The 14,226-nt window shown below is 44.0% G+C and overlaps 1 protein-coding gene across 2 annotated transcripts in view; it reads left to right on the forward strand.

The window, feature by feature from the left end:
• Positions 1-284: 284 nt before the first annotated feature.
• The window catches only part of EBF2 (EBF transcription factor 2), a 139,063-nt gene continuing 125,121 nt past the window's right edge, over positions 285-14,226 (forward strand). Inside the window, exon 1 of one of the 2 annotated variants that reach the window (XM_039698381.1) lies at positions 285-436. The gene's annotated coding sequence lies outside the window, so the exon portion shown is untranslated. Of the gene's footprint in view, positions 437-11,666; positions 11,787-14,226 lie in introns of those variants that run through there. The other variant, XM_039698382.1, reaches the window with a different exon arrangement.

Consider the following 14,226-nt stretch of genomic DNA (forward strand, 5'->3'; position numbering starts at 1 on the left):
ATGCTGATAATGTGTTTTTCTCCACTTACCAGGTGCTCTAGAAACCAACACCAAAGGCTTGAAGTAAAGCTTTGTCTGCAAGTGCCTTTTCCTCAGAGGAAAGCACAGCTTTGACCACCCCCACCTTGCACATAGCCCTGGAACAGAAAATTTTGATTAACAGGTAATCAAAGTAATCATTTTTCTCTTCTTGTGGGGGAAAAAAAAAAAGAAAATATTAGGAGAAAGGGTGGGGGTAAATTACCTTTAAAGGCTGTGGGGAGGATGAGAAAAGTTCCATCAGGTGTGAGCTGTGCCAGGTGTTTCCTCTGAAGTGCTGATGACTGAGGGTGCTGAGGGGGCTGCAGAGCCTTCCAGAATTGGGGGGGCAGCTCTGGTTCCTGAGGTGTTGAGTCCTCCTCTCTCAGACCACAAGTCTGCCTGTCTGGGGAAGAAGGTGGGGGGGAAGGTTCTCTGGTGGAAAAACAACGCTTTGAGAATGTTCTCCATGTAGGAGACGATTTAATTTGCTGCAGCAGGGTGGTAGGGTGGGGTTATGCCTGTACGTGGTGCTTGAAGTGTTTTTTTCCCTTTGGTTGTGGCTGGTTTGCAGCTTCCTGTGATCCTGCCCACATGGTGTTGTTTGCTTTTGAGCTTCTGGAAAGTTTGGCTGGGCTGCCCCTTCTTTTCTATAAAATGGCTTTTTAGCCTTTTTGTGGTGTTTTTGGGTTGGTTCCAGTTTAGTGGGGTTTACTGTATACTCAAATGAAATAATGAGTAGTAAAACTTCTCCAGAATGAGTAAAACTTCTCCAGAATGTTGGCGGGGTACCTTGAGGTGAAGCACCAAGGTCTACAGGAAGAGTTTATAAATCTTCACAAATTGTGTTGTTCTCTAGTTTAGTCCTACTTACTCTCCATAAATATAATAAATGGAAGATGCTTTTACTGTGGGATGAAACGTGGGGAGGAACACTAAGAAGTCCAGGAGTAAATGAGAGCATTGCTGTTGCACCTTTCAGCAGGAAGGGACAAATTGTCAGATACTCAGGTGCTGCTCATAAGACAAAGTTCAGTGATCACTAGCATGGTTTTTGTGTCATAATCTGGCACTCAGTTGCTGCAGATAAGATTGGAGACTTCCGTGTGTTTGTGATCACCTGTAACTCCCCAAGATGTGATTTTTCTTCCCCTTGAGAGTTTTGAATACACATAAAAAATACTGAAAATACAAGTATTTAGTAAAATTCAGGTATGCTATTATCTGTGTTGCATTTGGTAAAGCATTTCCTGCTGACTCCTTGTTCTGCGAGCTATTTACAATGCCTATAAATCAAATTCAAGCCCTAGACCATAAGGTTACTTTTTTCCCCCATATATATTTTTTTATACTAATAACTGTGCAAATGCCTGTTGGTGATGAGGATCCTGTTGTGTTAAGTGTACTAAGAGTGCTGTAAAGAGGCTGTAGAGTTTGTAATTTAGATTAAGAGGTTTAAATGTAGCATGTGAATGTAGCAAATGCCAGTGGGATTTAGGGGGAAGACATTATGGGCTAAAACTTTCAAAGAGAGCCAAGGGAATAAGGTGCTCAATTGCTTACAGAGATTGGACCCTAGAGCTTGTCTGAGCAAGGAAAATGACAGGAATGACTCCATAACTGTTCTTAATCCTCCCAAAGCAGATGTTTCCAGTCCAAGATCCTGGCTTAGATCGAAGATCGTGGTCTGAATCTGCTTTGGAGAAAGCGAGAGCAGTTGTAAATGGCTGATTCTGTAATAAACCATTCCAGCCACCCTTCCCCATGGAGTGTGGCCTCTGTTTTTCACTGATAGAGCTCTGAAGCTGCTCCACTGAGATGTGAAAGAAGCAGCAAAGCAAAGGGAGAGAAAGGTAGTAGCTTTCAATGTTTTTGGAATGAGTTTGACTATGATGTAAGACTCTTTGAGGTCCATGACTATTTGGCAAGTGTAAATTGGAATAATGGAATTGCAAAACTAGCTGGTAAAAGAAGTATAAAACTGGCAAGGTGGTGCCTTTGTCCAAGAGCTGCAGTACAAACAGGATATGATCCTCTGAGGAGGATGCTGCAGGCTGACAACGTGCTGTTCTTGGCTCTGGTGTTACCCTGAACCAGTCCTGTGCCGATCAGAGCAGGAAAAATTGTTGTCAGTGCTTTTGTGCACGGGAAAGCAGTCTGGGCTTACATCATACAGGATGTCTTGATTGTATCAATAGAAGGTATCCAAAGTATTTTTGTATCTTTATGGCAGCTTCAGATAGGCTTTTTCTACTTAGAGCAGAAATGGGTTTTGCAATAAGTGTTCATGTGGCCAAACTTGAGATGTTTCATATCCACTTTTTTTTGGCCTGTCACCTGAGGATCTTTAGTTGCACTGCAAAGACACAACTCCTTAGCAAAACCTGGGATTGTTAATCCTCCATTTGATCTGTGTAGGCACTGAAAGCTGGATCTAATCCAGAAGGAAATCTGCCTTTATGCAGAACTGCTCTGGAGTGGTTGGGACAGCTCTTTCCTTTCCTCTGTATAGAGCATCCCTTCAAGCTGTGCTGCCATTTGTGCCTGGGGGGGACAAAAGCCTGGTGTGGAGTAAGGCTTCTGTGGAACCTGGTTGAGACTGAGGCCATCATATCTTAACAAATTTCTCTGGGTAGGGCTGTAAAATGGGGCTCCTGCTCCAGTGACCTGCAGGGCAAGTTACTATCCCAGAGAAACTGCCTGGTGGACATGATCCCATGCTTGAAACAGGCAGCATATCCATAACAGCCAAAAGATGTGCTTCAAATTCATCAGAGAGGCTGCCACTAACTCCCAAGACAGTAATTTGTGTGTGGTTTGTTTGGGTTTTGGGGTTTTTTCTAAGGCCAGCACCTATCCAAGTGTTCCCTTGTCTTTGCAGGTGATGTCTGACTTGCAGGTAGTGGCACCAGGGTACTGTGACAGGGAGAAGTCAGGCTTGAGGTTAAAATGTTTCCATTTTGGTGAGGATTGGCTTTGGTGGTGCTGCTTCTCTGACTGTGCTGCCACTACTAAAGGGATTCCATAGTTATGGAGTCACTCTCCTGTGTGTGCCTGGGCCACACGGCAGGAAATGTTCCATCCTCTTGGAGAGCAGACAGTACTGATAATCCGTAATTCCAGGCAATAAAATAGTGGTAGAACACTGAGTTTCTGCTCTGAGCATAAAGAGCAAGCAAACATTTCTATGAAGTGTCACTTGGGAAGCAAAATATATACCTGCACTGCTCAAAGTGGTGAGTGGCAAGGCTTTATAGGAATCAGTTTGACCTCAAGATGCTGTAAAGGAAAAGTTTGGATGGGATAGAATATGGTTCAGAAGAAAGAAAAGGAATCTATGCTGGAATAACAGTACAAGATCTTTTTTCAAGGTTACATGAATAGGAGGTGTTGTGCTCACTGAGTAAATGTAACTTTGTGTTGAGAACAGGTATTAATTTGTACTAACAATGGCTAAATAATCTTATTTCATTAAATTGCATCAGTGGCACCCTGCTATGGCTGTTCAGCAGTGGAGTGTGAGCAAAGCTCCCTCAAAAGAGAGCAGCTAACAGCTTTAGCTTCAGTCCGTGTTGGAGACGTTGGGATTGGAGCAGAGAGTTGCTGTGCAGACCACAAGGTGGTGGCATTGCCCAGGTAAATGGTGCATGAAACATCATGATTTTAATTTATTTTTGTGTTTGAACTGCAGGTTTGTCTTTTGTGCCAGCATTATTATGGGAAAGGAAATACCATTTTAAATATTTGACTCTATTGCGTAAATAATCAGGAATTTAAAATACTTTTCTTGATGGTAGGAACTTTTATTTTCTTTTTTAGACTATGTTCTTCTGCTTTCCCCAGTACTAAACAATTTGAATAACATTTAGCTGTGCTGGGAAGGGACTGAGTGCAATTGTGCTCTGGAAGACAGCTCTGGAAAGTGGGAGCATAGAGCTGAGTTTTTTCCCCCCATATTATTTCAGGCAAGTGGCTTAAATTTCATGGACCCCTGTTTCTGATCTGTAAATTGGCAATGTACCTCTCCTCCTTCTGTTCTTCATGTCACGTGCAGGTGCTGCCTCCCTCCCTAACACCCTCTCCTTTTTTGAGTATTTAGAGTGTAATCCTTGCAGAATCAAGAGGCATAGCACCAGAATATCTTTAATTTGGTTGTTGCTCATACATTTGCACAAATGATTTGAGTGTTGGGGGTTCAGCACTAGGAGCAGCTTGTGTTGAGGGGGTGCTGAGCCCAGCTCCTGGACCTGTGCACTTGAAACATGAAAAAACACTCCCACCTTAATAATATTTTAAAGATCTGAGTTTTGTCTTTCTACCTGAATTTCCAGCTTGGGCTGTAGGACAGGGATGTGCTGCCCCTGTGGCCGTGTTGGCAATGCTCCCCATGTTTGTGGCTACTAAGGGGGATCAATTTAGGTTATTAGTTCAGCTACACTGCCTCCTCCTGCTATTCCCTAACCCATCCTTTTCCAAGATCTTTTCATGCCTTCTTTAAGGGCCTTTCCCCAGTGCTAGCAGAGCTGCTGCCTTATCAGCCTGTTTGCCATCACCTTTCAGCTCACCCCTTCCTCCTGCAGCATCTGTCAGTGCCTGAGGGGAAAGTTGCCTGACAAACTCTTCAGACTTTACAAAGTTTCAAACAAGATTGCTGATCTTCTCCCTTTCCTTTTCTAGGAATTCTCTAGATCTGAGGGTGAGTTTTGTAGTGATATGGGGGAAATGTAGACCAGAATTCTTCTGCTTTGTTCTGAAAAGCTTTAAACTGTGTTATACAGATTAAATCATAGAACTGTGATTTCGTATCTTTTGTGTTTGGTTTCTGTCAACTGAATGGACTTTTGCTTTTATACTAACTGCTCTTTTACTCTCAACCTACAGACATATCCTTTTTACTTCCTCTAACCAGAATTTCTTGAGTTGCACACAGATTCTGAACTCCTGGATATTTGGAGTTTCTGGGCCACACTGCACAGCACAAGAGAAATTTGCTCCGTTGCTGGGGATTTTCCTGTGACAAAGGACAAGGCTGGGTGTGTTGTGCAGTCAGGGATCCAAGTGCAGCTTTGCTATTGCTGAAACTGAGGGTGGAAGTTCACCAACCTATCAGATCCCTGATTCTTACCTGTTGTACTCATGAACAAGAAATGTACCCAAGATCTGGGGACAGGAAGTCAGTGCAGGTGTTAAAACACCTCAGATGAACAAATATTTAGTTCCTATCTTACCAATAATTAGGCCAGGTGTAAAACTGGAGTTCTGCAAACTATTAAGGCTTGTAAATCATATTTCCTGTTTTACAAACGGTGTGATAGTGGAAGCCTTCCAACTATTGAGAGAACATTTTATCAATAGCTGAAGTTTTACCTGTAGTGGCAAGTTGAACTTTATAATTTTGTAGTAGAGATGTATATATGTTATACCTGCACGCCATGAGTATGTAAGAGTGTGTAAGTGCAGTAAATTCAAGTTTTTAGACAATGCTGTTGATCCAAGCGAATGTCTTTGGCTCATTTAACCAATCCTTGGTGGAAAGGCAGAGGTTGTTTTGTTCCCAGCCCATAAGGATGTTCCCTAAAACAGATGTTTGTGTTTTGGCTGTCTTTGGTACTTCTTCAATGTTGTTATTTTGAAGGGTATGTGGCAAATGTGCCAATAATTGAGCCCTGGGGACATATTTGCATGTGTCCATGGATGGCATTGTCCCAGGATTCAGGAGCTCCTGAAATCCATTTCCATCCCTGTTGTTGACCTGCAGCAACTTTGACTTCCCTGTGTTCCCACTCTGTGTGGGACAGAAATGATACAGCAGCGTTTACCCACAGCAGATGCTGAGCAACAGGGCTTGGTGTTCACTGAAATGGGGTTTGGCAGCTTGGGTCTGAATAATGAGGAAACAACCCATTTGACTCTTACTGGATTATATAATTTTATTGAAACTACAGTGGTCAACAAAACCAGGGAAAAAGAATCAAGAAATGAAAACCTAAGGGAAAATAGGAAGAATTTAACTGTGTCAATTTTCCCAAAGGCTATCTCCCAAACTGGACCTGTTGCTGAAGAAAACTTCTTTCTTTTATGATTTGGAGATTAGAAGTGCTTCTTAATATGATTTATTAGTTAATAAAAAGTATTTTGCCTGATTGTAGTGCTGCTTATTCTAGCTGATTAAAAAAAAAAAGAAGAATAACAGTGGAAATGGTAGAAATTTTTTTGCTTTAAAATGCAGGTTGTTACCACTTGGCCAAATCTGCTTAAGCTGACTGCTATGCAGGACTAATAAAGCCCAGAAAAATTCTGCTTTCTTATTTAATCCTGTAGTCTTATTTCTTGTCACACTTGAGTTCTCATTGGAACTCTTTACAAGTTCCAATGAACAGCTTGGGGAGCTCCGGATTCTTGGTTTGAGCCTTCATGTGCTGTTTGGACAAAGGATGATAATAAAAGTAAGGATTTTTTCATTGGCTTCCCAACCTATGTTCTTGTTTGGAGCCTTAGCAGCTGAATATGTGAATAAGAACAATTTCCTTATTCATTAGAAATATATATTAAAAACTGGGGTAGGTATGTGTGAAACACAAATTTCTTCCTTTCTAGTTTTTGGGGGATTTTAAAAAAAATGAAAATATAATACATTTTCTCTCTGTTTTCCCACTGGAAACCAGTAAGGCCATGTAATTCCTTAATGGCTACTGGTCCTGGGTTGGAGTAGGAAGTGCTGGCTGGCTGTGGCAGCTGGCAGGGAGCCAAAGCAAAGTTTGGAGCTGTTTGATACCTGCCAAGGCCTTTTATTGCCTGTAGGCTCTGTCACCATTAACATTATTCATATTCTGCACCAGGAAAAATCAGATGCCATAAAGCATCCTGTGGGATGGCTTTCCCCTCTGGAGCTGCACGTGCTGTGTGTGTCCCACTGCCTGGGCACCTCCAGGTCACTGGAGCAAATCTGGGCTCTGGGGCTGCCTGTGCACAGCTCAGGGCAAAATCCAGTGTGGGGAGGTTTTATCCTGGACTACAATCCATGAGCATCTCGAATTTTGTAGCTGAGATATTAAATCTTGGGGCTCAAGCCCTTCAAACATCAAGTGCTTTCTAGGTTTGGGGCAGTGCACATATCCAGGGCTGTCCCTCCTGTGGGGTGATGTCCTCTTTCCTTCTGTCCTGGGGGTACTTGGACACTGCTCTGACCAAACAGGACTGCAGTGAAGGGGAAAGTCAATGAACATCAAGTCCTTTAGTTGCTTATTACTGATATTGTGTCATCCTAAGTGTTCTGAGGCTGTGTTTTCTCCCCCTGCCTTCCCTGTCTGTGCCTCTGCTCCATCTTCATTCCCCTCATTTTTTCTTCTAAAATTTGGATTGTGAGCAAAAAAAAAAGGAGCTTTATCTCATCTGGGTTAGACCTTGGATACCAGGATGGTATAAAAGCACAAAGTCAGTTGAAAGCATGAAAATTTGGTGCTTTGCCCTCCAAAATGGTATCAGTGGAGGCAGAGGGCAGCTAGAAAATCTTAGTTTTGTGACATGTCTTAAATATGTGTGACGTGTATTTGACCAAGAAAATTGCTCAGTCCATCCATAGCAATGGCCACTGAACACTTTTCTGATACTCACGTGCCTCAAGATGATCCTGAAGACAAAAAATAACCTTGGCTGATTCCAAGTCCACAGGACATCAGTGACAGCAAAAACAGATGAGCAAGTTCAGAGGGTTTCAGAGCACCCTGAGCAGACACAGCTTTGTGGTCCACATGCATCCTTTGGCCTTAGGGAAGGAAAACCCCCTCTGTTGTTTTCCAGAGCATGTGTTCAGAGCATCTGAAGGCTGGAATATGTTGAAGCATATGGCATATAATTTCCTTTCTTCCATTCACAGTCTGCAGCAAGATCAGTCCTGGTAAGAACAAGCTCCAACTTTCATTTGAAGATATTTCTGTAGCCATTTCTGTCTAGCAAGCAGAGCTTTCTCTTGAAATTCAGAAATGGAATCATATTATTTAGTAAAATACCAGTTAGGTGAGTAAAAATAGTATGAAAAGGTGATGGTTTACAACCAGGCTGATCAAATGCTTTTAAGTATCAAAACTGTTTAGGTGTGAAAAACTTTCAAAGCATTTCTGTTTAGTCTGTTAAAATCAGTGATGAAAGAAACAGTTCAAATGGTAAACTGTAATTAAATAGTGCAGAAGGCCTGAAACTCCGTGAAGATTTCTTACCTTCTGGAAGATAATGTTTAGACTAACCTAGATTCTGATGACTTAAATTTTGAGCTTTTGTTTTTGGCATTTTTACTGGTTATGGGAAGTAAACATGGAAGGGTCTGATGAGAGGAGCTGGTGTCACATAAAATCACTTCCCTGCTTCTGATACAGGTGCAAATCTTCTCAGGATCAGAATCTGGCTGTGTAATTTGGCAGCTTTTGAAGTGCAATGTACTGAGGTAGAAATCCTGTTGGCTTTCTGGAGTGAGGTGTCTTAATAGTTCTGTTCCACCAAATAACCTGAAGTTTCTTTGTTTAATGTGCTTCAAAGAAGAGCTGAGCTGTCTCTCCAAGGTTGTAAAGCTATAATTATAGAATATTGGGCTTTTTAAAGCCTCTTTGTAGTTTATGGAAAGAATGTAGGAATAGTCAGATTAGATTAGATTTTTGGGGTGTATTTTATTTGAGCTTCGATTACCAGATGCTTTAAAAGAAGCACAGAACACTTTACAAGAAGCAGGTGTTATGATTATTGACCATCCAAGGGATTTTCCTAATCCTGATGTGCCCCACCTTTTCTATCAATCACGGGCAAAACTGGCAAATTTGGAATTAAACACAATTTGCATATTCCTGCTACAATACAAGTTTGCATCAAAGCAGTTTTATATCCTGCCACTCGAGAGTATTCTGGTTTAAATGTTAGGTTGTACGTCATGGAAGAACTACAGAAATCTGCAATTCTTATATTTTTAAATACTTTTTAAAATTAGGGGTTTTGTCTAGCCAGTTGCTTAAGGTTTGCTGACTTTTGAGATGGCAAATTGTCCCTGTGGCATCACTTGAGAGTGACTATTCATGCAATTAAAGTGAGACACCTGTTTAAGGCAGAGCTGCATTCAGTAGAGTCAAGAAATAAAAATTAGGCCCTCACTGTGCAGATGTTTGAGCATGATGTTAAGCATGTCTGTATTGTCAGGTAATTCTTGTAAGACCACTTGAGTGACTATAGTAGGTTAAGTGCCACTATAACAATGTTTGCAATTCTGGGGATCACTTTTATTTGGTTCATATGTTAATGAATTAATTGAATTCTGATCTTCAGTGTGTCTGCATTTATCCAGTTGCTTGTGGAGACTCTGTTTGACAGCTGGGGTTGGATCCTAAGCACACACCTGGAACTAGAAAGGCTGTGATAACCTGAACTCCTTCCTGGTGAATATTTCAGATAGTTTATATACAAAGACATATTGAAAAGTCTATTTGGATTGCTTTCCGTAAAGTGCAAAATGAGGGAGAGGATCCCAGCACAAATATACACCCGCTTCAAGTATTTTTCCTGAGTGTGGTTGTTGCTTCAAACCTCCATGTGGTTACAAAAACTTCAGTGCTACAACTCCTCAAATCTGCATTATAAAATAAAGTGGAACACACACTCCCCATGGTAAAATATTATTTGCTAACGTGTTCCAAAAACTATGCTAGGCAAAAGGCAGTAAAAGTATCTTTTAAAATAAAAAAAGAGTTGGATATAAAATGTAGCAGATGTGTTTTTCTGTTCTAGTGAAAAGAAAAACACCTACTTATTGGAATGAACAGGATACTCAGAAGTGGATCTGATGGATACAATGTTTTCTCTCTTTTGGGAAAGATGAGGTGGGGAAGACGTTATTAAATGTTTACTTATGCATTTGTAAGTTTGAAAGCATTCCTTTGTTCACTGCTTATAAATATGATTGGTGAAATCTCTGCAACTGGCAGTTTGTGAGGGCTGATGAGTGCAGAGAGCTGCCTCCAGTAAATAGTGCCTTTATGGTGCCAGAGGGAAGGGGGAGAGAAAGAGGCAGAGACCAGGTAGGGCTCACAATTTTACAGCTGGAAACCAGTGTTTCTGCTTATTTACTGATGTGTGGGGAGGCTGTGATGAGGATCTATTGTTTTGTACTTGGGGGTTCAACTTTTCTAGCAATCAGATGGAGAGCTCTCCTCTGAGAAATGTGTTGATTGTATAAAACCAGGTTTATAATAAATATAACAGAAAGCACTGCAACACTTTAGACCCTGTTTTGCAGTTTTCACAGTTAAGAACTCAAGTTGCTTTCAGGACTTAGTTGCACTAGCCTGAACTACTTTAAACCTCCCCTGTTAAGAAGCATTTTTTTCATTTTCTATGTTTTTATTTTAGTTAAATGGAGAGTTTTGTAAATCCAGAGTAGTCTTGCATAATTTGGAGCAGTTTTCTAGGCTGGTTCTGTACACAGTGCTTTGACTGCCCTCCTCACACTCCTCATTCCACAGCTTAGGACTCAGCCTGCTCCTGTTTTTTGTAGACACGTTTCTATCTCAAGCTGCAAGCTATCCCATGCAAGCAAATATTTTGTTTATGCTGATATTCGGCACCTAAAAGTTATTTTCGGGGGCTTCTTTGTTTGCTAAATACCGTTACTATAGTGCCAAAAGTGCAATTGATGTGTGCTTGAACGCATGACTCAGAACTTGAAGCTGTTACCAGCTTAAGAAAATATTTCTAAAAGGCACGTTTATTTTTCTGGTACAGGTGTACTGGAAAAATGAACCTTCCAGTGAGATTAGTGGATAAAGAGGGAAATATATTAGTTGTCCTTCTCTGTTCTGACACTCATAATTTTAACCTACAATTCGTTCCCTAGAGGCACCTGAAGGTTGGTGAATTCTCACAAATGAATAGGAACAAGAATTAAATGTTTCCTTCCAAGTGTCGTCTTTAGGATTAGTTTAATTTTTTTTTAATTTTTTTTCTGACATTCTCCCTTTCAATGTGAGAGGAAACAATAGTAGTCGAAGGTTATGCTTTTAAATGGGTTAAGTATTATTTTCTATCCCTCTTTCTTCCTGCTGGGAGTTGCTGAGATGTGCCGAGGAGTGAAAGTTGACTCCGATGTATGAAACGACGCTGCTAAAAACCTGCTAACAAAGACGAGCATCTCTCTTTACCACGTCAAATCTGCCTCACCTGTCATTTTGACCCCCGCATGTGGAAACGAGTGGGGCAATCTGGAGGGGAATAACTCTTCCTGCAGAAGGAAATGATCAGCACTCACCGAACCAGTTGCTTTCCACCCTCTCACCCCCGCCCCCGCCCCATGCTTTCTCTTTTAGTCCGAGGAAGAAAAGCGCTCGAAGCGATTCGCTGACTGAAACCCGCTGGATGGAAAGCTGTGGGGATTCGGGGCGGCCGGGAGGGAGCCCCGAGCCCGGGGGATGCGGGGAGTGCCCGGCCCGGCGCCCGTCCCTCCCTCCGCCCGGAGAACCGGGCTCGGAGCCGCTGCCGGCGCCTCTGGGCTCCGCAGCCCCTTCCCGCACCTTCGGCTCCCGTTTGTGCCTATAATTGTATTTACGGCACGGCAGATGCTCCGCTGGACGCTCCCCCCGCTTTCCGGGCTCTGGAGGGTTGTCTTGGGGTTGTTTTGGGGTTGTTTTTCCTCCCGGAGTTCCGCGGTGCCCTTTACCTGCCGGTGGATGCGACTCCCCGAGCCGAACTGCGGAAACCTCCAAAGTGCAAATCCACATTTATCGGCGGTAGCACGGGTATAAACACTGGTGGCTTTTTGTTGTTGTTGGGGTTTTTTGGGGTTTTTTTTTTTGGTTTTTTTTTTGGTTTTTTTTTTTTTTTTTTCCCCCTTTGTTCCCCCCCCCCTTCCTGCCCTGAACGATGGGCTTTTCACTTGGTTTAATTACAGTTTGGGCTTGAAATGGGGAGTCTAGATCAGGAGTCTATAATTTCAGAAGTATTCAAGGACTCCTGTGCTTTTGCAGCGTATCTTAAAGGCGAGAAACTTGGTTGGGTGGGGGACCAAATTGTGTCCCCGAAAGCGCTTCCCCTTCCTGGAGCGTGCAGCTCCCTCGCCATGCCCCGAGCCCCCCGCGCTCCTGGGGAGGGGGCACCCCACGGCCGCAGCTCCCGCGGGGCCAGGAGGGGACGGTGCTCGCTGCATCTGTGCCTCGAGTGCCAAATTCTGGTGGCAGCTGCTTGGGGCGAAGGGAGCGCTTCTCCCCTGACCTGCGGTGCTGCCCTCTGACCCGCCGCGAATCCCGAAAAGCGGGGGTCCCCCGAGGCCACGGCACACGAGTCCCCTTTGTTCGCGGGGCTGGGCTGGACCCGACCTTGCGGGGATAGGCTCGGCTTTATCTCCAGGGGAGATGGGCTCGGGTTAGCAGCGAGCGCTCCCTCCTTGTGAGCGCAGCGGCCGAGGCTGCAGCGAGAGGGAATTCCGCCCCCTCCCCTTCCGCCCTGCCCAGGCTTTAGGAACAAACGTAGGAACGGCCGGAGCGGTAGTGCCAGAAATTACCTTAGTACAAAGAGGGGGCTTTCAGTCGAGGAAATGTACCTACGCCTATTGCGAAATGGTAAAAAAGCCCCACTATAATATGCCTTACCATCGCCCGTGTGTTTATCTTGCATGCTCAGGTTTTTTCACTTTTTAAAAGTATTTTTTAAAAAATATCTTGCCCTGTTTGGGCTTTTTAATACAGAGAAATTGCATCTCAGAGATGCTAAGATCGTATCTTGAAAGATTAGCCTCCACCCTCTGGCTCAGTCAAACTGCTGGTGCTCTTCTCTAATGTTAAAATAACGCCAGCCTCGCCTTTTGCTAACCTGGCAAAATCATTTCCTGCATATTTATCAATTTGGGGAGGTGGGTTAGCATGGCGAATTTCCTTGAACAAAGATTGGGTGAGATGTATTAGTTCATCCAATACCATGTCTGTCACTTATGTAGACAGAATAAATCTGAGTCCCGGCTTTGCCCTCAATCGTGCCTGAATTAAGGATACATTTTAATGAAAGTTTCATGGGAAGATTTTAATTTGAGATTCTTTTTGGAGAGAACTGTATAAAACTCCGTGAAAATAATCTTGCATTTAATAGGTGGCATTTTGAATCGCGGCTGAACGTGGATGGAAGGAGTTCCGATTTATTCGGAAATGGAAATCATAGTTCGATCCCGTTAAAAAAAAATTTAAAAAAAATCAAGCAGGTTAAAGAGAGGAGCTGCACATAATGAATCAAGGAAATCCTTGAATCCTTGCGCTGTGCCTTTAACTACCGAACATCTGATTCCCTCATCTGGCAGATGGTCTCTGAGCACAGATTTGCATTCATTGTCCTGAAATCTGTTTTCGCGTTGGTGTTATATAGATTTCAGAGGCAGATCTATACACAGATCAGAATACAAAAGGGCCAGGAGGAAAATATCGCCAAGGCAGAGCAGTCTTAAAAAATAAACTAAAATAAATGCAGACGTAGGTACGGTCCCGGGTCACCGCGGGCCGGGCTGGGAAGAGCTCCGGTTTCCTTTAATGGGAAATGTTGCCTACGTGGGATGTTATAAAAAGTTTTAAGGTGAGACCCGACAGCTCTTAGGGTGTAACTTTGGGGACTGCTGGGTGCCTGGCAGTCTTGGGCTGGCTCTTGCCCTGCAGGCAGCCTCTGCCTACACCCTCCCCCAGACCCATTTCTCTCCCTCTGAGCAATTTTTCATTTTAAATCCCGCGCCTGAGAGCGAAGCACTGCCCGTGCGGCGGCTTTGGCACGGCAGCGCGGTCAGAGGGACAGAGATCGCTGCTTTTAGCGCAGTTTGGGTGTTCTGGGGCAGGACAGGTCGGGGTGAGGCTGCCGGGACACCACGATGATCCCGCCAGGGCCGTGCCCGGGCTCCCGTCCCGGGACGGGCGCGCTCCTCCCGCTCCGGCCCCGCGGTCTCAGCGCACTCTGTGCGCTCTGGGCAGCACGGCTCGGTGCGAGGCTGCCGGTCGCTGGCCATAACCCATCGCGACTAACCATCACGATAAACCATCACGATAAACCCGCCCTTCCCGTGCCCGGACTTCGGCTGCCGCCAGGCGGGCGTGCTCCTTCCCGCCCGGTCCCGCAGCTTCAGTACAGTTTAGACGTTCTGGGGCAGCACCGACTGGTGCGGAGCTGCCGGGCTGCGGCGACAAACCCCTCACGATAAACTCGCGGTTC

This window comes from Passer montanus, unplaced genomic scaffold (assembly GCF_014805655.1).
Source record: "Passer montanus isolate IOZ18808 unplaced genomic scaffold, ASM1480565v1 scaffold123, whole genome shotgun sequence".
NCBI lineage: Eukaryota > Metazoa > Chordata > Aves > Passeriformes > Passeridae > Passer > Passer montanus.